This window comes from Meles meles, chromosome 7 (genome assembly GCF_922984935.1).
Source record: "Meles meles chromosome 7, mMelMel3.1 paternal haplotype, whole genome shotgun sequence".
NCBI classification, from domain to species: domain Eukaryota; kingdom Metazoa; phylum Chordata; class Mammalia; order Carnivora; family Mustelidae; genus Meles; species Meles meles.
In genome coordinates this window covers 35,091,476-35,116,642 of record NC_060072.1, presented here as the reverse complement: position 1 = coordinate 35,116,642, position 25,167 = coordinate 35,091,476, and the positions used below count along the sequence as shown (strand labels likewise).

The 25,167-nt window shown below is 33.9% G+C and overlaps 1 pseudogene; it reads left to right on the top strand.

The window, feature by feature from the left end:
* Positions 1-4,193: 4,193 nt before the first annotated feature.
* LOC123947718 lies at positions 4,194-4,361 on the top strand (annotated as a pseudogene).
* Positions 4,362-25,167: the final 20,806 nt, after the last annotated feature.

The window sequence follows — 25,167 nt, the reverse complement described above, 5'->3', positions numbered from 1 at the left end:
GAAAATAATCTAACTATTGGAGATGTGATTAATATATCTTGTATATGTGGGTGCCATTATTCTCCCCCAAACAAAACAAACTAATAATGAACCAAAAAGACAAAAGCTATCAGAACTATAGTTCCAGGTTTTTACACTCATCAGGGAGAAAGCTAGGTTTTTCTAACCAAATTTAGAGACACTAAGAACACTACTTTTTAGAAAAGAAAACTACTGAACATGAAAACAGTATTGAAATGGTGACTTCAGAAAGAGCAGAGATGATGTTGGACTCTATTTAAGATCTGTTTAAAAAGTGTAATACTTTGGTATGGGTCTTCATTTTGCCTAAATCTGACAATAGTTCCAAAATGTGATTGTAAATATTTATCATTTCCCTGCACAATAAAATACAGGACTCTATATTCCTGGTAAAAGCAGTACAGCACACAGAGAGAGAGAAAATTGAGCTGTTAAAGATCGTGTTAGGGTGAGACTTGGCAAGACCGAGTGAGGCATCTTTTACTCATGTCATAAATAAAATATCAGAAAGATAAGGACTTTACTTCTTATGTGAAAAACATTACTTGCAACAGAAAAATTGGTGAGTGGCATATCAAGTTCCTTCGGCAGGCCAAACCATTTGGAGTTTGGCATCTGGTATTAACAGTCAATAGGTGAGTGCATAAATATATGGAAAATGACAGAAGAAAAACACCTGCAATATTTGATCACGAATCTGTTTCTTTTTTTTTTTCTTTAGAGATTTTATTTATTTATTTGACAGAGATCACTAGTAGGCAGAGAGATGGAGAAGCATGCTCCCTGCTGAGCAGAGAGCCCTATCCAGGGCTTGATCTCAGGACCCTGAGATCATGACCTGAGCCGAAGACAGAGGCTTAACTCACTGAGCCACCCAAGTGTCCCCACTAATCTATTTCTAATGAGATTGGCTCAACCAGAAACAACACCATTAGGAACTTTTTGTTGTGGTTATGATACTGCTGTATTGAGTCCCAAACTCCTGGAGGAAAATAAGCTTGTATTTCTATTCTGCCTCCCTTGACTTCCTTTCCAAAGTAATTCAGTTGTGATTTTTGAAAAGGGAGCAATTATGGGAAGGAAATCTCAATAGCAGGTCTGTACTATGGAGAGGAGTCCAGCCGGAAGACAATACCACACCAATTATTTTAATAGGGGATATTTACTGTAAAAAATTTTGCATTATTATTGAAATGAAAAACAAAATGGAATCACAAAGATAGCCCTGAGAGAGTAACTGAAAAGACCTACTACCACCCTGAGAGAAGGGGCTGGAGTTACTGCATTCTAGAAGCTTAGATGCCAGGCAGTCTTGGAACCCAGTCCTCTGAGAGGTATGCACAGTTCAACTTGTGCTGAATCTTCTGGTTATCGGAAGAGGCAAGAAGAAGCTGGTTTCACAGGTCGGAGTAAGTTGTAGCTGCCCAGGATGACGTGTTGCAGTGATGACCCTCTCAAGAACTGGAAGCAAGCAGATGGAGATGGTCTCTTTTTCCTCCAGACTTCCAGAGTGTCTCTAGCATCCATTGGTCAGAGCCTAACAAAGAGCCAAGGGCCAAGCAAAATGTGGTTCACAGAACCCCAGCCTTCCTATCCCAGAGGAGGGAGAAAAGAATGGATTTGAAGCTGAGGCAAAGCTGGAACTTGGAACTGATCAGCAAAAACAACTACTTTATCTATTTTATTACAGACTATTGAGCTTTATAGTGGTTTTTTTATATAGCAATAGATAAAAGAGTGCACTACTGTTCTGGTAAAAATGCAATTTTCAAACCTAAAGTACTCGGATTTTTTTTCCCCTCCGTGATATCTAATTCAACAAATGATTCGAGGATAAACTTCATTATGACTGTGTGATAAATGGAGAAGATACAAAAAGTTTTGACTCCATATAAATCAAAACACTGTAAATTATTGTTACAGAATAGAATGTAAACTCTTTAAACCATAAAAATGTAGAATAATTATCTCTACCCGAACGGTGGTGGTGGAAGGGCTGTGGTAGATGTCTGTTGAATTTGTGCTTATCACATCTGGCAAGACTGTGCTCAGTATTTTGCATGTCACGTCTTCTTCACATGCCATGGGAGAATTCTGCTCTCAATTTCAAGAGTAACCACTGGTAGATTTATAGCTATCAACATATTCTCTTCCCCTCTTTGCAGTTACTGGCTCAGATATAAACACACCATTCATTTTAGCCTAGGGTTTCTCAATGTTGACACTATTGACACTCTGAGCCAGGTAATTCTTCGTGGGGAGGGCTGTCCTGCACACTATAGGGTTTCTACCAACATGACTAACCTCTATTCATTAGATTCTAGTAGCATCTATCCATTGCATTCCAGTTTAAAAGCAGAAACATGTCTGGATACTGCCAGATGTTCTCATCGGTGCAAAATTTCCTCTAGTTAAAGACCACTGATTAATACAAAAAGAGATGCCAAGATTCATTTTTTTTAATTGTGGGCATATAGAAACTCTTTTAAAAATGAGATTATATGTGGGTTGCAGAGTGACTACAACCATCTGGAAACTACAAAAAAGCTGGAAGATATGAAAAGGTCAACCTAATTAAAGCTGGAAGAAGAAATTGAGAAAGAAAATCCTAATCACATTGTGATTAATGTGATTTATATGATTAATCACATTACCAATAGTAGCTATACTGCTGAGCTCAATGTATCTTCCCAATACCAATACCAGTAGTAGCTATACTGCTGAGCGCAATATATCTTCTTTCTGATTCAGATTTTCTGTTTCATGAGACAGAAAAAAGACCCAACATAAAGAGCATAGGTAGGAAGTTGTATATTGTGCTGCTTTCTTACATTTCATGATATTTAACATATACACATATGTATGTGTGTGTGCTTGTGTATGAGTGTGTATACTTGTGATATAGGAGAAATAAAGTTGTCTCAGAGAGGTGTGTCTCCTTAAGCTCATGGTATTATAGTGTCTCTTCATGCTGAAGTATTTAAAAAAATCTTGCATTCATTTGTGCTAGTCTTATTATAGAAGTCACTTATACAGTAGTAAAGTCTTTAATTAATTAAAATGATTAGAAGCTCTAATTATAAACTACCACTATACTTTAAACAAATAGAACAAGTTATTCACTTTTGAATAGATAAATTTAAAACTGGTAAAAATAAAATAAACAATAGAAAAATGACACTTGTGTTCTTAGCAAAATGAAGTCTATCGGATCTGAAAAATCTGTAGGAAGGAATATCGTCTTTCTCTTTAAACAGCTTCTGCTTTCTAAGTCAAATTCATATCCAAACTTTCTCTAAACAAAGGGCATTCAAATATAAAGTGCTAAAGAATACAATAGTGGTTTAGAATGTTGTTTTAAACAAAAATCCCAGGGGTGCCTGGGTGGCTCAGTGGTTGAGCCTCTGTCTTTGGCTCAGGTCATGTTCTCAGAGTCCTAGGATCGAGCCCCACATCCGGCTCCCTGCCTCTCTCTCTGCCTACTTGTGATCCCTCTCTCTCTCTGTCAAGTAAATAAATAAAAATCTTAAAAAAAAAAAATCCTGTCTGATATATTTAATATACTTAGGCCAATATATTCTTCATTCTTAAATAACTCCCAAAGTATCCACAATGCTAATGCAAATGAGGCTCTTCCAGTAAAAGTCAGCTCCTGTTAGCATACTAAGTTCATAAAAAATGATGACATTTAGATGAACATTGTAGAGTGAAATGGAAGAGTGGATATGTCAGCTTAAAAGAAGTTATTGCTTTGATTTCTACAATAATTCTAAAAACATTTTTCTTGGTTCTAAAGGAACACAAATATTGATGTGTTCTATGACCTAGAAAAAGACTGCAGGGGAATAAATAGAACAAACAAAAAACCCAAGAGACTATTGTCTGCAATGAAAACGTGGATCTATTCTAAGCTATTGTTTTGTTACATTCCATTCTTGTTTGTTAATTTGAAGTTTATAGAATATGGAGAAACTTGTCTGTCTAGTGATTTATCTATACAGTTTTTTACTCTATTTTAAGTAGTTTTGAACCTACAACTCTCTAGATACCATTCTGAAAGAACACAAGATATTTTTACTTCATATATTTAAAGAAAAAAGAACTTTAAATCTTCACTGAAAAATCTATTTCTGCTCCTTTGCCATCCTTCCTTTTTCAAGATGCTTTTTTTCAGCTTTGCGCAGTGGCAGTATCGTAGCCAATGAGGTTTATCCGAGGCGCGATTATTGCTAATCAAGATGCTTTTTTTCATCACACTTTTGTGTATTTATAAGCTCTTCCTAATGATACTTCTCAGGAAATAAACATTTGCTTATCATTCTTATATTAAATAAAGATTTCAAATGAGTCAGAGAACTTTCTACTACCATAGAACCCACCATTTACCAACAAAATTCTTAATACTAGTAGTTAATGTTTATTGTCTCAATTTCTCACTTCTACATGTTTCCTATAACCTAACCCCACTTCTATAATTCTACTCAAGTTAATTTTTCAAAGACAGCCAATAACCAAATTGACATATTTTATTTCACCCGACTTCTTGCTTTAGGATATTTGTTAGGGTTTAATAGTCCCATCTCAAAAAAAAAAAAAAATTACTATAAAATTCCTTATCGCTGTTCCCTTTACTCTGCCTGATTTTATCTTATTGTTTTAAAGATTTTATTGATTTCTTTGTCAGAGAGAGAGAGAGGGCAAGAGAATAAGCAGGGGCAATGGCAGGCTGAGGGAGAAGCAGGCTTCCCGCTGAACAATGAGCCAATGCAGGACTGGATCCCAGGATACTGGGATCATGACCTGAGCAAAAGGCAGACACTTAACCGACTGAGCCACCCAGCCATCCCTACTCTGCCTGGTTTTAAATTTAACAGGAGATTGTCCCTACAACTTCTCTTTTCTTTCTATATACTGTCTTTGGGTAGCTCACTCTATTCAGGTGGCTGACATTGAAGCCTATCTTTTTATATGTGTCCTTTAAAAGCCTGAGGAATTTCTCTTATTCCAAATTTTATGAAAGTTTTAAAAATATAATATGTTTAATATACATTGTTTTTTGATTTTGACAAATGGATTTTCTGCATCTATTGAAATAATAATTTTTCCTTTTTAATTTGTTAATACAGATAATTTTCAAAAGTTTCTACCTTACATACATACCTTAGTTTTTCAAAATTTAAGCCCTTTGCAAACTGTGGTAAACTCAACTTGGTCATGATGTATTAGATTAGATTTACTGAAACCGTATTAATTATTTGTGTAACTATGTTTATGGGAATATGGTTCTGTAGTTTACTGTTACTGTAATTTCTTTGTTTTAGCATTACCAGGGTAATGCTAGCTTCATAGGATTAGTTTTGAAGTAGTCTCTCTTTTTCAATTGCATTTTAACTTGTCTCTCTACCTATCTTGATAATCTATGGCCTTTTACATGACGGCAGCCAGAGAGATCCAGGGAGCCTGCTTCCTCCTCTCTCTCTGCCTGCGTCTCTGCCTACTTGTGATCTCTCTGTCTGTCAAATAAATAAATAAAATCTTTAAAAAAAAATGTTAATCAGGCCCTGTCTCATCTTTTCATACTGAGTGTTCACTACATATGTATCTAAAAAAGCGCCAGACTGTCATTCCCAAACACTCATTTTATGTGAGAATGATATACATAACCATTCCTGGCAGCGAACTGGGTAATATTTTGGTTCAGTTGCAGACAAGAGAAAGTGCTTTTGTAGGAATGACTATAACCATGTCCTATGAGGCTTACAAATCACTGGGAGACCAAGAGTGGCATGTTCAGGCCAAGCTTCCTGGTATTGACCAAACAGCTAAAGAGGCCTCAGGAAGCTGCCACCTCAGAAAGCTTGCTGCAATGTGTATCAATAAATCGATCCTTTATACTATACTTCTCTCTCCTATTTAATTCAGTTCTGAATTAAAAATCACAGATTTTTAGAATCTAATTTTCTCAGAACAGTTGAGCTGCAAAGGAGTTTAAAAATGTGTAGATTTTCATTTTCCTATTTCTGTGTTTGTTGATGGATTTTTTAAAAAAAGATTTTATTTATTTGAGAGAGTGAGTGTGTATGCGTGTGTGTGTGTATGTGTGTGTGCTCACGTGGTGATGAGGGACAAAGTGAGAGGCAGAAGCAGACTCCCAACTGAGCAGGAAGCCCAACACAGGGCTCCATCCTAGGACCCTGGGATCATGACCTGAGCCGATGGCAGACACTTAACCGACTGAGCCACCCAGGCACTCCTGTTGGTGGAGTTTTATATTGTTGTTTGGTTGGTTTATTGTTTTTTTGTTTATTTAGTTTATTAGCTCAGAAGGGTTTATAAAGAGATTAGAACGGGAAATGAATAACCAATTTCCAGATGATGACTCCCTCATATGGTAGCCTTGGATTATTGCATTGTAAGAACTCTGGTCAGTTAAAAAATAATTATTTCTGACTATACCTTCAGATTTGTTCCATACAAAACAATATTAAGAATACAGAAAATAATATTCATATTCTCTTTGAACATCATGATATTTCTATGTGATTCAAATATTTTAATTAATCAAATATTTAAATTATTTTATGGTATAGAATATAGGGATGTATTCACAGGATGAAATGCTGGTCTTTTTAAGTGCAACTTCTTCATGTTTAAAACATTGGCCTTAGTTTTTCTACCTTCTTAGCTTCTAAGAATGATATTGATTTTAGGATTAATCACTTATGTTTCAGTATGTAGCATATACATACACTTACACACTCCGAGCAGTTCATGCAATATGTATTGCTCTCCCACCCAGTCAATATCAGAAATGGTATAATCAAATTAAATAATTTTACTACAAGACAAAAATGAACACTGCCAATTGTTAAGTAATAAACATCCCATTACTTAGAATAAAGCTTATACGATATGTTTTGGACATCCTGACATTAACTTAGACTCCTCTGTTTTTTTTAAATGCAAAATATTTTTTAATGTTTTTTAAATTAACATATAATGTATTATTTGCCCGAGGAGTACAAGTCTGTGAATCATCAAGCTTACACATTTCACAGCACTCACAATAGCATATACCCTTCCTAATGTCCATAACCCAGCCACCCTATCCCTATCCCCCACCCCCCAGCAACCTTCAATTTGTGTCCTGAGATTAAGAGTCTTTTATGGTTTGTCTCTCTCCTGATCCCATCTTGTTTCATTTCCCCCCCACCCCCTACAACCCCCGCCCTGCCTCTCAAATTCTTCATGTCAGAGAGATCATATGATAATTGTCTTTCTTTGATTGACTTGTTTACTTAGCATAATACCCTCTAGTTCCTTCCATGTAGTTGCAAATGGCAAGATTTCATTTCTCTTGATGGCTGCATAGTATTCCATTGTGTATACATATACCACATCTTCTTTATCCATTCATCTGTTGATGGACATCTACGTTCTTTCCATAGTTTGGCTCTTGTGGACATTCCTGCTATAAACATTCAGGTGCACATGCCCCTTCAGATCACTACATTTGTAAATTTAGGGTAAATATACAATAGTGAGATTGCTGGGTCATAAGGTAGCTCTATTTTCAACTTTTTGAGGAAACTCCATGCTGTTTTCCAGAGTGGGTGCACCAGCTTGCATTTCCCACCAACAATATAGGAGGGTTCCCCTTTCTCTGCATCCTCTCCAACATCTGTCATTTCCTAACTTGTTAATTTTAGCCATTCTAACTGGTGTGAGGTGATATCTCACTGTGGGTTTGATTTGTATTTCCCTGATGCCGAATGATGTTGAGCACTTTTTCATGTGTCTGTTGGCCATCTGGATGTCTTCTTAGCAGGAATGTCTGTTCATGTCTTCTGCCCATTTCTTGATTGGATTATTTGTTCTTTGGGTGTTGAGTTTGATAAGTTCTTTACAGATTTTTGGATACTAGCCCTTTATCTGGTATGTCATTTGTGAATATCTTCTCTCATTCTGTCAGTTGTCTTTTAGTTTTGTTGGCTCTTTTCTTTGCTGTGCAAAAACTTTTTGATCTTGATGAAGTCCCAGTAGTTCATTTTTGCCCTTGTTTCCCTTGCCTTTGGCGATGTTTCTATGAAGAAATTTTAATGCAAAATATTTCAAAACAGTAAATACCCTAAATACACTTTTCTTTTTGGTTTTGCTCAGTTTTGGTATGTTTACCCACATGCAAACCCATAGGAATACACACATACATATACACGCACACTGCTTATCGTGACTCTGTGTGGACTACAGCAAACTAATATTTCATAGATCTACTCTGGAAGCAAGATTGAAAAATATGTCACCATGTGAAAACCTTCATCAGAATTATTCTATATTTAGATTCCAAATCATGCTCTCATTGTTACATTTATACATGTAGTTCCTTTCAATGGAAGTATTTTACCTAACTCACTAGACCACAGTATTTAACCTATTATTTTCATTTCTCTCCTTTTAAAAGTTTCTCATTATTTTAAGAGGTACTGCTTGCTACTCATGTGCCTTTTTTTTCAAAGATTTTATTTATTTGACAGATAGAGATCACAACTAGGCAGAGAGGCAGGCAGAGAGAGAGAGGAGGAAGCAGCTTCCCTGCTGAGCAGAGAGCCCAATGAGGGACTCCATTCCAGGACTCTGGGATCATGACCCAAGCTGAAGGCTTTAACCCACTGAGCCACCCAGGCACCGCTACTCATGTCCTTTATAAATATAACTGCCTTATTTTAATTCCTATGTAACATTTTGGCACTCAGCCATATTTTGTTCATGTTAAATTCAGTAAACAAATCATAAGACACTTGTCTAACAACATTGAGCATTAAAGCTTATGAGACAAGGTAGTGCCTTTAAAATATTTCCTTTCTTGTCTCAAAGACAAGCAAGGAAATATTTGTTGTTTCCTAACTTACTTTAAATGTTTCATCAACATTTAAAAACAAAGACAAGCAATTATGAATAGTGTTTATGGCCAATTTAAAAAATTTCAAATGTTCAAATAAAAATTCCAAATTTTTGATACTTTGACCCATAGTAGCTCTTGTGGCTTTGTAGGAAACAATGATTCCTTTAAGGTAAAAACATCTATTTAAGGGTATTTACTTTACTTTGTGCTTGGATTTGGAAATAACCCCAGACAGATTTAACAGCATGTTAAATTATCATTAAATACATGTTAAGGGATTGCTGAATTGTGTGAACAAAGTCAGATTCAAAAATGTTTTTTAGGCAACATTTTCTGTTAGTTTTTAAAACTGCTCACTTTAGTCAACACTCCATCTGTCTGTAGTCTTACTCATCAGGAGGAAAATTCTATTTGTTTTAAAAATATATATGGGGAGATTGTTCCCATAACCTGGTAGAGATCTTTCCTGCGTAAGTTATGCAGAAAAAAGGTTCTGTCAGTGTGCTTAGAATTCATCAGGAGGTAATCATGATATTGTTTAGTTACTATAGATAAAATTATTGGATAACAGTAACTCCTTTTCTTCTTGGCTTCAAATAAATGATGAGACCTCTTGGATTTTAAAAAGCAAATTTGTTCAATATTTGTAAACTTACCTATGATGAGGAGTAAATCTTTAAGGCTCACTGAGCAATTGTTCAGCTATTCTCAACCCATACGCACCTGTTCATCTATCCATCATTCGGCTTAGTGTTTATAACTTCAAGAGTATTTAATAAATATATGCCACAGAACTCAATGAGGGATGTTTATACAAAAGAAGTCAACAAAATCATTTTTGTTTGTTTGTTTGTTTGCAAAACTGTTGAGAGAGAGAAAAAGAGAGAGCATGTGTTCTGTGTGTGTGTGTGTCTGTACAGTCTCCAGTGAAGATTTCTAAAGATGATATGGTCCTTCTCTCAAGAGATGCATTGCTTCCTGGGGAAGTGGAAAATTACCACAATTCATCAGTTCTAAGGTACATACGTTTCACCTTGTAACAGCTCTAAAATTAGGATGTGTTTTACAATCAATAGCCAATAACAATTTTAGTTTGCCAAGCTGATGTTTCATATAGTTGTCATTGTTTTCACATACATGAAACCTTGCTATATGATGAAGAAAATGCCAATATCAAAAATGACTGAAGTAAGTGACGCCTGACTGGTTCAGTCGGTAGAGCACATGAATTTTGATCTCAGGGTTCTGAGTTCAAGCCCCACATTGGTTGTAAAGATGACTTAAAAATAAAATCTTTAAGAAATTTAGAGAAAAGTAGGATATGGCTTGGAAGAATATCCCGGAGGCAGCACTAAAGCTCTCTCTTAAAAGTTTTCCAATGTTTTTGATAATGGGGAATGATATTGTATAGTTAGTATGAACAATCCTGAGTAAAAAAAAAGCAATTTAGCAGAAGTTGAAGTTGAAATTCGCAATACTTTTAGAAATACTTTGCTCTTATTATGTCACTTATTTTTTCTTTCTTATGTGTGTCCAAGAGTATCACATGATAAAATATTTTTAAGTAAGTCTAGAATAGCTATGCATGTTAGTATAAGATAATTCTAAGTAGAATGAAACATCACATATAAATTATATATAAAAACTCGAGTGGGTTTTTATTCCTTAAAGGGTTGAACATCTCAATACATGATCAATACACCCAATGATGGCTTAGATTTTATGAAATACAGCAATGGTGATATAACATGAAAACTAGTAAAATAGGGGGAAAAAAGAACTATGCAAGATAGAGTGAGCGTAATGAATTAGCATAGTCTGCAGAGTTCAAGGGAATATTTGAAAGAGACGTGACAGTGGAACTGAGTCTTGAAGGATGCACAATGTTTTACTAGCAGGGGAAATATCAAGGTTTTCCATGTAACACATAGACATGACAGCACGTGGTGTTAAAAATAAAAGCCATAAATGCAATTAAAGCATTTTGCAGAATGTGGTCCTTAAAGTGTTATTCTAGAGAAGTACTCAGCAATGAAAGTTGTCTGTGTCCAAATAAGCTTAAGCAAAACTGCTTATTATAGTTTTCTTTTCCTTGGAAATTTTTTATAAAATTTTATAAAATTTTTATAAAATGCATTAATATATTAGGAGTTTGCTTTAATTTTTTTGGCCTAAATATATTTTAATCCAGGACACGTGCTTGGTAAATGCCAGTTAAAAAAAATGAATTAAAAAGGAAAGAGTACAGAGAGATGGGACAGGTTATATAAAATAAGCCTTTTGCCTATTGAGCAAGATTCTTCAAAGGGATTGGGCTTTATTCTTGGAGAAATTAATAACTATTAGGGGATGAGCAGAGAATCCTTGTTTGAAATTCAAAACCATTTTTTAAACAAATAAGTTTAAGTAATTTATTTAATAAAATTAAATGTCAGATTTTTAAGAAGAAAGAACAAGTGCTCTTTTTTCCCTATATAATGTTCAATATGAATGGGTTATAATAATATAGTCTTGCTAAGTATATTTCTAAAATGACTTAAAATAGAAAAAAATGTGTATTGGCATATTTTGTTGATTTTCTATGAAACATCTTCCAGCTAACTGTTTTTAAAATATTTATAAAGTTATTGAAATATAGTTAAAATAAAAAAAAGAAATATAGATAAATGTAGTAATTCAGGAGAATTTAAATTACTGAAGAATAATTTTATGATAAAAACTTTCATTTTAAGGAAAAGTAAAATTAAATTTGTTTATAGTAGGATGTTTATAGCATTATGTGTAAATTTCATGTGTATATAAATCTATATTTACACATGAAATTTGAAAATTGATTTAATTTGCAACCTATTTTTCCAAAAACAGTATAAATTAACCATCCGTATTAACACATACACTAGAAATCATACTTCTTGGATATGATTGAGCAAAATAGTACTCTAGAATAAAACTCCAGGCAAAATTTGGTGTCTGTTTAATATTAGTAATTGAGAATCTTATCACCAGTTTTTTAAGAAAGTAGAACACATTCTAACAAACTCTTAGAATAAATTACTTTAGTCACTTATACTGATGAGGATTGAAACTTGAGTGTGTTAACATCATATAGAGCAAGAGGATTTATTGTTTTGGTGTGACCAGATGTATTAGGCATGTCTTTGCATATCATTAAGTACGAAGTTAGATAATGCTGTTAAGGCCACAGGAGAAGAAACGTGACCTCCACAACAATGAATGGATATCACATACACTAGTCAAATACACTGAACATTAACAAGGGATCAATGTGTTGTTTTGAGCTAGAAATGTGATTGGTGAGTCAAGGCACTTTTTAATTCCCAGTATTTCCACATCATATATAACTCTTTGGATTTTATTATTCTAATTTTTTTTTGAAATAAAATGAAAACTGCAATGGATGTAGAGGGAATAGTATATCTTCAGGTCCCAGTTACTTGGTTGACACACACTTTTTTTCAGCAAGAGCAAAAGCAGCAGAAGCAACATCTGGATCTTTGGCTGACTGTGCTACAGAAAGTGACTGGTCAGACATTGCTTACTTATATTGGTGTCCATTAACTTGCCTGAAGATCAGTCAGTTGGGGGGCTATCTGGGAGAACCTGCCCAGATGCATGCCATATTCCTTTGATAGCCCTGTCATTGTCAAGAATTTGTTCAAGTTTACATGTCTAAGAATAAAATCTTGTTCAAGTTTCTGATGATTTCTTCCACATGTTAAGACCCTTTTTATGATGCAGAACAAAGGCCAAAAGAATTCCAGTGAAGACAAAAAGGAGGGTTCAAAAGATCCATTGGTTGACTCACATTTGATGAATTATTAAACTACAGATTTCACCATGTGATAGAGAATTCATTTTTCAAAGTTCTAGATGAAATACAAATTCTTCCAAAATAAAAGAGCCCTTCTGGCATGACAAATTTACAACAAAGCTGAAAAGATTAATGACTACCCTAAAGAAATTTTATTTGCAAGTAATTCAAAGAAAGAAACAAGCTGATTCCATAATTTGACACCAGTGAATGAACAGAACATTTATACAGAGAGAATATGACTTTCTTTTAGATGTCTATACCTAATTTGCAGAGGTTAACCACAAATTAAGATTTATAGTATATCTGGTTAGATGAGACCCTAAATAAATGATAACTTTCCAATCTTTAATTCCTTGGCAAATGTCTGTTTTTGTCAGACTGTGCTGTAAGACCACCAAGATGATAGAAGTTCACTGTTTTCTCAGGCAGACAATGAGAATATATATCCTTCTTTTACATGGAAATCATTAACCCTTTTACTTAGAGCCAGTCGTATCTGTAGTGACCATTGTGTCCGGTCCCCCTCCTATTAGTCTGCTTTTTAACTATTTCAAAGCAACCATGGTATCCTACCACTCCTCCCATTTTGAGTTATTTCTTCTTCAGATCAACAAATTCAGCTTTCCAACAGTTGTTTTTCAAATATTTTTCAGAACCATTTATTTTCCTCGTATACCTTTCAATTTGAATATACCACTCTTATTGTGATCCTCACAACTAAGAATAAATGTGAATAAATTACCATTGCAGAATATAACTCATTGAGTAATAACAAGCTAAAATCCATTAGATAATTCAGATATTGCATATGATAGCTACAAGAAGACAGAAGCTTCAAATATTGTACATGGTAGATACAAGAAGAAAGAAACTTCACAGAGAATCCCAGAGATATTAAAATTCAGAAGGTCACTATTTGCTCTTCCTTACATGGCAATGAGAGTGCCTTGCTTCTCTTTACCTTCCTAGACTCTAGACTCGTTATTCCCCATGCTGACTAACATAGAAAACTATTTGTACCCATTTTACCCTCACCCTTTGATTGTCTATCATAAATATTATTAAACTTTACAGTCTAATGAGATAAAGTACCAATAATCACATGATAAAAATAAATTGTAGTGGTTACTCCTATTAAAACTGAACATGTTCAGTCTTTTTTGTTAAAGTCATTGTGCAGTCTCCAAGGCCTCCCAGCTCCCTTTGTTCATGATCATTTATGACTTAGATAGTTAACCTAAAGAAATCACACCTATTACCTTTAAACTTTCTTTTTTGTTGTTGTTCCTTCATCATTTATTTTACAGATATTATTTGCTCCTTAAGATAATGAAAAGCTCTCTCATTCTGTCTTCGTAATGTTCTTTTTCCTGATTGCTTTTTCTTCTTTCAATCCATTTGCATAAGATGAGTTTCTATAACTTACCTATCATAACTAAAGTTTAATCTACATAATAAAAATACCTAATTGTATGTTTTTTGGCATATAAAAATATTTTCTTTAAAAATGAAATGATAAGAATCAAGGTGACTTTTCTGATAATTTTGAGAGTGCTAAGAAGATCTCTTAAGGAATCCTGAATCATGTTTTCATTCTATACTCTCATTTTTTGCTGAAAAAAATCTGAAACATTAGTGTTTCAGAACAATGTTTCAGAATGTTAATCTGAAACATCAGTGTTCAAGATACTTTTTTAAAAAAACATTTTATTTATTTATTTTGAAAAGAGAGCAGCATGGAGGGGCAGAGGGAGAGTGAGAGAGAGTCTTAAGCAGACTCCATGTTGAGCACAGAGCCCTGTTCAGGACTGTTTAAAGACCCTGAGATCATGACCTAAGATAACACCTAAGCCGAAACCAAGGGTTGGATACTTAACCAACAGCACCATCCAGTCACCCATTAAGATAGTTTTAAAAAGTCATAACATTTGGGTGCTTGAGTGGCTCGGTTGGTTAAGTGTCAGACTCTTGCTTTCACCTCAGATCATGATATCAGGATCGTGAGATCGAGCCCCATGTTGGCTTGGCATTCAGCAGGAGTCTGCTTGAGATTCTTTCTTTGACTCCCACTCACTCTCTCTCTCTGGAATAAATAAAAAAAGATAGATCTTAAAAAAAATCATAACACTTAAGCCTTTCTCTACTTTTGCTTAATTTTATTGTAAAAGAAATATATTGATGCATGAAGTTTAACGATATCATATTTAAAAGAAACAGTTTTCTGAAATACCCTAACAAAGATTATGTGCAAATACAAAAATGTCTTCTTGTTTCCAAATAATCAATGTATTAGCATCAGTGAATATATATTTGTTGAATATATCTTTTGCTGTTTCTTGAGATATGCACACAAATGAACCTTGATTCTTTCATTTTATTTTTAAAGATTTTATTTGTTTATTTGTCAGAGAAAGAAAGTGAGTGCAAAAGCAGGAGGAGCAGCAGGCAGAGGGAGAAGCAGATTTCCCTCTGAGCAAGGAGCCGGATGAAGGCCTAGGTCCCAGGACCCTGGAATCATGACCTGAGCCAAAGGCAGTCACTTAACACACTGCCACCCAAGCTTCCCCTTTGATTATTTCTTAATGTGATAATCGAGCCCAAGACTTTTTTTTTTTCCAGCCATGATAACTTTAGATATTCTTATATTCAATTTAATTGTCTATCTTATATATTAAGAAACTTTGGCCTGGGAATATGTGTCATGGTAATTACAGCCAGTAAGATTTTTATGTGGGGCATTGTTTCTGCAGTTTAATAATTATTCTCCCTCAAAATAGTTTGCTTGGAGTAGAATTATCAAATAATAACAATAATGATAAAATGATGATCTTGAAAATATCATTGTTCAGTATTTTACAAGTACCTTTTCAAAATGTTGGATCAAATGGTCAAAATTTCTTTACAGTAGAAATTCTCAGGTCTTATATAACATATTCAGGTGTATTGTAAATCTGTAAGATATGATATGGTAGGCAGAGAATCCAGAAAAAAAAAAGTGTGTGTGTGCATGTCTCTGTGTGTATACTTTTTGTGTGTATACACACATGCATATATATGTGTGTGTGTGTGTGAATTTTATATGTATGTATATATACATCCATATACACATATATATAATTATCCATCTGTCTGTATACATACACATTTTTTGAGGAATATTTTATGGGACTGCTGTTCTAAAGAACACACTTTAATAAATGCTGCTATAGGTAAACTCTAAATCTCGCTGCAATTGAAAAAAAATGATGAAGAGATAATCTATTTGGTGCTTTACTCAAGTGATTCAAACAAATAAAGACAGAAATTTGTTTGAAATGTACCTCTTTATATCTATTTAGTACCCTATTCATTGCCTCACATTGAGAAAAGAGCTATTGAGTTGTGAACTCTTTTTTTTTTTTTTCTTTTAGTGGACAAATGGCAATAATAATTTAATAGAAAATTAAATTTTCCCAAAATCATTTCAAACAATATCCACTAAGTATTCTACTCTTTATCTTTTTGTCTTGGTTATTAAGATTTTTTTAAAACATTTTAACATTTTATTCCTGCTTTTGTTCCTTTCTCTCGAATACATAACTTACTGTATGTGTGCCTCTCTTCATTTACGTATTTTATCACTATCTGCCTTCTCTTTTAATCAAACCAATGCAATGTTTTTGGGTTTTGTTTTTATTTTAAAACTTTTTTTCATTTATTTGACAGAGAGAGAGCCCACACAAGCACCGGAGGGAGAAGAAGCAGGCTCCACTGAGCAGGGAGCCCAACGCGGGGCTGCATCCCAGGACCCTGGGCTCATGACCTGAGACGAAGGCAGACACTTAACCAACTGAACCATGCAGGCGCCCCCATGCAATGTTTATTATCCAACTTATACGACAGTAGGCTAGAAATGGAAGAGATCCTTAGGAACCTAAGGCAAGATTTGTTCCTTCAAGCAGTTTATTATTAACTTAAAGAAGAGGCCATATAAGTTAAAAAGTTACATGGTATAATGATTGTAAAGGCAACATCAATTAAGAAAACTTGGCATTGGCATGGATTCTAAGTGTCTGAGAAAAGATTTTGTAATTGAGGTGAAGTGATATAGTCTTCCAAGTTTTTAGAGGAGGAAAAAAATAAATTCCATTCAATGATAGAAGCTCAGAAGTATGAATGAGAATGAAGTAGTCAGATTCACACACAAAGAAGGTGCATATATTTTGGGGAACCAGGAATGGGATGAATATTTAACACTAGAATCTTTATTTTGGTAGTAAAATATACCTTATTATCAAATTAAAATATAAGAACTTGATCATTTTTAAACACGTGCAAAAAGTCATTTGATAAATACTGCATACTTATTATTGAATTCATAATTTTTACAAAGAAGGAATAGATGCAAATCTCCCTAATTAGACTAACAAAAGAAAATCTGAACACATTTTATTTTTTTGACTTATTTATTTTTTTTAAAGGTTTTTTTTGTTTTGTTTTGTTTAATTTTGGGATGCCTGGTGGCTCAATAGGTTAAGCCTCCGCTTTCAGCTCAGGTCCTGAGAACTAGTCCCACATGGGGCTCTTTGCTCAGCACGGAATCTGCTTCTCCCTCATTCTCTTCTGTTCCCCTGCTTTTTTTTTTTTAATTATTTTTTTTTTAAGATTTATTTATTTATTTGACAAAGAGAGAGATCACGAGTAAGCAGAGAGGCAGGCAGAGAGAGAGGAGGAAGCAGGCTCGCCGCTGAGCAGAGAGCCCCATGTGGGCTCGATCCCAGGACCCTGAGATCATGACCTAAGCTGAAGGCAGAGGCTTAACCCACTGAGCCACCCAGGTGCCTCTGTTCCCCTGCTTTTTATTTTAATGAAAAATTTATTTGTCAGAGACAGAGAGAGCCTGTCTCTCTCTGTCTCTGACAAATAAATAAAGACAATCTTCAAAAAGATGTTTTTTTATTTTTATTTAAGTAATCTCTACACTAAACATGAAGCTCACACTCAACCCCCAGATCAAAAGTCCTATGCTCCACCAACTGAGCAAGCCAGGTACCTTACTGCCCACATTTTAGTAAATGGAGAGTTATAAGAAATATTTCCTTTATTATCAATAAAAATTAAAATATCAATGCTTTTGCTTTAGTTATTACATAGGTAGTTCTAGATAAAGTAGTAGTTGTAGTAATAATAATAATTAATAATAATAATAGTGGTGATGCACATATTAGGAATTATTCATTTTCTTCTTTTATCGATAATATACTTATTTCCAATAGAATTTCTAAAAAAACAATTTTTGATTACTGAGCCCAGCAAGTTGATGGATATACACTTGTATAAAAATGTTTTATATGCTAGCAACAACAAATTAGAAAGTATAATTTAAAAATATCTCATTTATCATAGTAATAGCATTTTTCACTACATAGGAATAAACCAAAAAAGGCAGGATATGTATGGGTATATATAATCTTTTAATGAATGCTTTAAAATAAGACAATTACATGGAAAAATATATTCATGAATGGGATGCTCAATATTTCAAAGATGTCAATTCTCTATATATTAGCCTATAAATTCAAAGCAATGAAATCAAAACTCCAAAGTTTTTTTTTTTCATTAAAATTTAAAACACTTCTTTAAGGACATGTGAAATTTTAAAGGCCATGGATAGCCCAGACACTATAATATAGAGCCTAAGGAGGAAATATATGACCTATAAAGGTCTAAGACACAAATTAAATCTATAAAATTCAAGACTTTTGATGTCTTGGCCAAGGATAGGCAAATAGATTATTAATACAATAAAATAGAAAGTTCCGAAACAGAGCTTAAACATTTCAGGAAATATGTATATGACACAAGTATCATTATAATCAAATGCAAACAGGAAAAGTCAAAAAATGTTTTATTGTTGTTTGTACATGCATAAATATAAGATATATGTATGTAGATATGTGCATATATGGGCATGTGCATAAGGAATAAATAATAAAAACATATGCAGTAATATTTAGCTCTGAATAGGAAAGAAAAACGTGAGACTGATGAGGAATTACAACCATAGCTTCAACTCTATTGATCAAGCATTATTAAAATTTGTTCTTTAACATCTTTTTGGACTGGAAATTGGTGGAAATAATCTACATATTATGTAATACACTAACAGATCTTTTGTGAAGAAGATTCATTCTCTAGTTTCATCAAATGCCTCATGAATTTTTGCCTTTCTTGTATTGCCTGGTGGAGGGTGGAAAACTAATGCTAGTGGAACCATTTCATATTGCTTAAGCATATCCTGCATAGACGGTTTAGCAACTTATTTAGAAAGTATGGATATTTGGATTTATAGTTTAGTCTTGACCTTTTTTATTCTAAACTATCAAAATTGTATTTCGATATGTTTCACTAATGGTTTCTCCCTCTACATACTTCCTCCCCTCACATCTGCAGATTCCTCATATAATTATCCCATGAAAATATAATTCAACCCATGATCTTACTTTGCTTTGAAAATCATTACCATTTTCTCTTGCTCTCCAAATAGGTAGAGAGTCTTCAATCTGCATTCCAAAGCTTGGGTAGCCAACTGTATTTCTGACTTTCCCATCATCCATATTTCCATAACAAAGGGGAAGAAATGGATTTCTTTATCCAATATTGCTTTTCTTCTGTGGTAGGATGAGGGACTGGTAGGAGAGCACCTTTTTATGAACCTAGAATTTTCTCATTTTCTATATCTAATTATCGAAATTTTAGGATTTTATTCATTTTTTTCAGATTTCATATCCTCTTTAAAGACTTGTCTTTCATCTCTAGGGGAAACAATTTATTAAAAAAAAAAAAAATCAGTGTCCATTATGTGTTAGGTATTCTTCTAACCAGTGAGAAAAATAAAGGAATTTTTAAAATTCATACAAAATGAACAATGAGTAGTTTTAAAAATCTCTTTTCATTCTGGTCTTCTATTGTGTAGAATATAATCTTATTTCAGTTTCTCCTACCATCTATCTCCTTTCTAATCTATATCCTACTTTATCCAAGTTAGTGCTAATTTCCTTAAAATATGCATACTCTCTGTATTTTTATGTTAACCTCTCCATAGTCGTGACTTAGTTATCCCTATTCTAGTTGTAACACACACCACAAGCAGAGCACATAACAGGGGCTCAATGCACTTCTTGATTTGACTTCATTCAATAATACATATTTGGTGTCATACTATATGACAACTGATTCTAGAGTAGAAATTGGATCTGAACAAATGTAAAATGAATGATGACTTGAGAGAAGCCGGTGTTATACATGAATTAAAGATCCTTTGTTGGTGTTTGATATGCAATATTAGTTCCTAATGTGGCAAGAAAGAAGATGTCTGGATAGGCATTAAATGATTAAATTAAATTAAATTAAAGGATTAAATGATGGTCCTAGATTCTGAACAGTTAAAATAATGTGTTGTCAGGTTGCTAACACAATAGCAGGGGATTGACAGGGAGAAAATGTGAAACAGCTGTTGTTATATTCTAGGAATTCTTAAATAATCCTAAACAGTGATTTTTAAGATTATCTAAAGATTTTGGGAGAGAATCAGGTTTTAATTACAGCAAAGAGTAGGGATAGAAGAAACAAGGAAACCATAACCATAATAACTTAGTGTAAAGAGGTGGAGAAATGTGAATTAAAATGACATTTATATTTAAAACTATTTATATAGAGTGCAAAATGCTTTTACTTTTTCATATTCTATTTTTATAGCAATGCTTTGAAACAGGAACATGATTAAAGTTTTCACTGGATTCTTTATACCTCCAACTCAGTTCCCATTGCATTTCATTACAACTATTTGCCTGCATTTTTGATAGAAATTGCTATTGTGACATAAGATATATTCTAGGATCATATGGGGGAATTTATGTCTCTCTACTTACCTAGTTTTCTTATAATTCTATTAATTTGACACAGTTATTTATTTAACCTGTGGTAATGTGCTCTTCCTAAAATTTTCTAGTTTATTTTGTGTATAGAATGGAGAAAATGGACAAAAGGAATACATAGGAAAAACAAAGAATAGTTAGAGGCTGTGAAATTAATCTGGTGGGAGGTAACAGTCTTGTAAAATGAGTGTCAAGGGATTCAGGGAAATAGGAGAGGACTTCCATCCTTGGATGCAGGGATGAAAGGGAGAGTATAATTACAACTGAAATTAGATTTCTGGCTGTAGACACTGGCTAGTACATAATATCTTTTACCATTAACACCAGAAAAGGAAGAGATTCTGTGGTAAATGGATAGTAAGTTGGAGAGCCTGGGTGGCTCAATCAGTTAAGTGTCTTGACTCCTGATTTTGGCCCATATCTTGATTTCAGAGTCATGAGATCGAGGCCCACATCAGGATTTGTGCTTAAGAGAGAAGCTGCTTGAGATTCTCTCTCCTTCTCCCTCTGCCCCTCCCCCTATTCACTACACTATGTAAGTAAGTGAATGTGGGAACATGTTATTCCAAATTTCAAGGCAAGAAAGCACATGAAGAAAGAAAGTGGTTGATAGTGTTGAGTCAAAGAGAAACCAAGAAAGATAGCAACTGAAAAGTCAATTTTTCTACAAAGCGATCCTTCACATCTTTAACCAGACTTGTTTCAGTTTAAGACTTGACTATAGATACTGGGTTGCAAGAGTTTGAGAAATAAACTGATGAATAGTTGGAAACAAGATTTCATGGGAATGAAAGAGGCAATTGGTCACCTAGGTGTGAATGAAAGAAAGAATTAAAGATCTCCCTTGACTTACTCTGTAATTATGTCCTTATAAACCCAACATAAGTTGAAAATGCATTTGAGACACCTAAGCTACCAACCATCATCTAGCTTAGGCTAGATTGCTTTAAACATGCTCATAACACTCACATTAACCTACAGTTGGGCAAACTCATCTAACATGAAATCTATAATACAATGTTGAATGTCATGTAATTATTGAATTGTGTATGGAAAGTGAAAACAAAATGGTTGTATAGGTACAGAGAAGTTGTATTAGTTGTGATTACATGACTGACAGGGAGCTGTGGCTTGCTGCCACTGCCCAACATTGTGAAGGAGTACTTGTACCATTTATCAGTAGCCTGGGAAAATATTGAAATTCAAAATTTGAAGTATAGTTCTTTCTGAATAAGTATTGCTTTTGCGCCATCATAATGTTGGAAATTATAAGTTGAACCATCATAAATTGAACCAACCATACAGTCAGGGACTGTCTTTATATTCAACAAGCATGTGGATTTAAGGGAGAGGGTTTCTTTTAAAAATTTAGTGTATGATTAAATGATGAGAAAGACAGTACAAAGCATAGAGAGGAAGTAATAGGATACAGTGTAGAGATGGTGGGATTAGTCTTACCCCGGGTGTGGGGGGGAGTGGAATGGATATTTCTACTTCCACTTGTTAAAAAGAAGCAAAGATGTTGAGTCAGTTTAATCTATTTTGCAACACCTTATATAACTAAACAAAATGACATAGGTTTTTGATCATAATACCACATTCTGCTCAAAACAGAACCAATATAGATCTTAAGGTTTATCTTTAATGGAAGACAAATAAGAAAACAAAGAAGAAAAGAATGAATTTAAATGTTCAGGTGGTTAAAAAAGTTTAGAGAAATAATTTAAAAGAAAATAATGTAGGTCAAGAAAGGCTAGTTAACCTTTCATAGAGCATAGGCATTTGTGTGCTTAATCATAGATGGTGTATATGGGTCTGTACCAGAACATGATTCCTCTAAGTAAAAACACCTCAAATCAATTTCAGTCCTTTTCTTTAGATGCTAAATGTACTTTTAACCCAATGTCCCCATTAAAACTAGGGGTTTTTTAAAGACATTCTTTCAGAAACTCATTGTCATAAACTATATATGCATTTAATTGCCTCCTTTCCCTATATCGGTATCCTTAGAATTCAGTCTTTTACATAAAGAAATATAATTAAAACACATCTGATTAAAATATATTTAAAACACATCTGAATTTAACAGATATGAGTGATTAATTGGTCTCCTATGGAAGCTATTTATGATTCTTTCCCATTTCTATATTCTTAAAATATATTTAAACAATCACTCAAACAAAAACCCTTACTTTTCCTAACATATCTGTTTTTTTCCCCTCATGGATAATATTTTTCTCACACACCAGCAAATAGCTTTGACATACTTTGTGTTTTGTGGTGGCTTTTCTGAGTCACTATGTCATATTTTGTTAACAGACCTATATGGTTATTGATAGCTAGTTCATTGTTAGTCACATTTTTAATTATACCCTAAATACTTTAAACTTTCTTTCCTGACATGTCTCCATACCCCTTCAACTTTCCTGTCATTTTGGTTCATTTTAAGTTAATAAAATACACTCATGTTTCATAGAAATAAATAAATATAGATAGAAAAAACTATTCCATTTGGAATTATAACTGGGGTTATCTAAAAATATTAGCAATCATATTTGTGAATCTATAATTAATGTGGGGTTAGAACAGTTGGGAATAAGAGAGTAATGGCAGGAGTAGCAGAAGAAAATGCTAATAACATTGAATAATTATGATTAATATTACATTATATTTATTAGGAATATTGTCCTCTTAGTGAATTAATCTTCATAGTCTCATGAAATATATGCAATAATAATGACCATGTAAAAGTAGAGATAGGAACTTGAGGTTTAGAAAGGTTAAATGACTTATCAAAGATCATAGAATAGTAGTAGTAGAGCCAGAATTTGAACTCCAGTTGTCTGAATCTAGGAAGGAATTTTAAGCATTAATCATATTTCTGGTTAGGGCTTGTTCTACAGTTTGAATTTACCTTCCATTCTTCCTTTCACAAATGGCACACTGTATTATACTCTAAACGTGCTCTTTGCCATATTTTAAACCATTTCCAATTATATGGGTGTCAAATCTCCTTCACCTCTAATTCTTCCCCATTTTATGCATCTCAGAGGACCCGTAATAGCATAGGTGGTAATGTACTTAGCTAAAATCTTAGAGATTCAGGCACACAAGAAGAAGGTTGCTTTTTCTGTAAAGGTCTTCAATTTTGTTCCACTAAATATTTATTCACATAATTTTCCCCATTACATAGGTACATTTATTCCCTCTCTAATGAAGAAAATATGAAATTCCACACAGTTGCTTCATCAATTTCAAAACCCAGGATATCTGAACAATGTGATATCTCTTCCATCACTTTGCATATAATTCCGAAACTGACCTAGGAAAAAGGAAGAATGGAAACACATTCAATTAGCAAATTCTTTTAGGCAGGAATCAAGGAGAATCCTGTTTATCCATAGAACAAATTCTGCTGTTAGCCCATCTGGCTGTACAGGATTCTTTTTTTTTTTCCCCAAAAGTGTTTTTATTTTTATTTATTTATTTTTTAAGATTTTATCTATTTATTTGACAGAGAGATCACAAGTACGCAGAGAGGCAGGCAGAGAGAGAGGAGGAAGCAGGCTCCCTGTGGAGCAGAGAGCCCGATGCAGGGCTCGATCCCAGGACCCTGAGATCATGACCTGAGCTGAAGGCAGCGGCTTAATCCACTGAGCCACCCAGGTGTACAGGATTCTTATCTCTGGAAATCTTTGTACCTTCTTCTCTATGTCTTTTGGTTTTGCTCTTGGAGAGATATTTTCTTATTTATTTAGGGTAGATATTATTAATATGCAATTAATATGCAATACTATGCAATACTAGTGAGCATACTTCTGTTTATAGGCAGAAAGAAAATTGTTTTTCCATGACTTTTTGAGGTGGACACATAACTTTCTTGGGCCAATGAAATATGTGGAAGCATCTTTATGATGGTGGAAACAGCTGTTGACGTGGGGGCCATCTGTCCTGGAGAAAATCTAATTTCACATCAGATATTTTAGGTCCAAGAAATAAGGAAATAAAACTTTGTTGGTGGTGGTGGTAGTGGTGGTATTGTATGCTCTTGAGATTTTGATTTTGCAACAAAACTCAATCTACACTGATTGATGCATCATTTTCTGTGTACAAATTAAAGTTAGTATTGGAATGTGTGTCTTTTCCAGGAGATGGTGAGCTTTTGGAGTTTACTTCCTGCTGGGGCTGGTTTGGGAGCCTGGGGGCCCTTATAGGAATGAAACACAGACAGTTTTGTAATCCAGTCTTGTTTCTTTGGCAGTAAAATTATGTAGCAGGTTTCAAATGTGATTATTTAGAAAAACTTCCAGTGTTGAGTAATCAAACCCAAAGTTTATTCTTCACATCATACTGAAGCCTACTTATTCTCCTCTTTTGTTTACTGAATTCTGTGCTTAGATCATCTATCTATCATGGATTTAATGATGACATGTGAAGCAATAAGCCATCTGAAACACCTCCCTTAGACTAATCTCTGCTGTGGGTCTGACTCA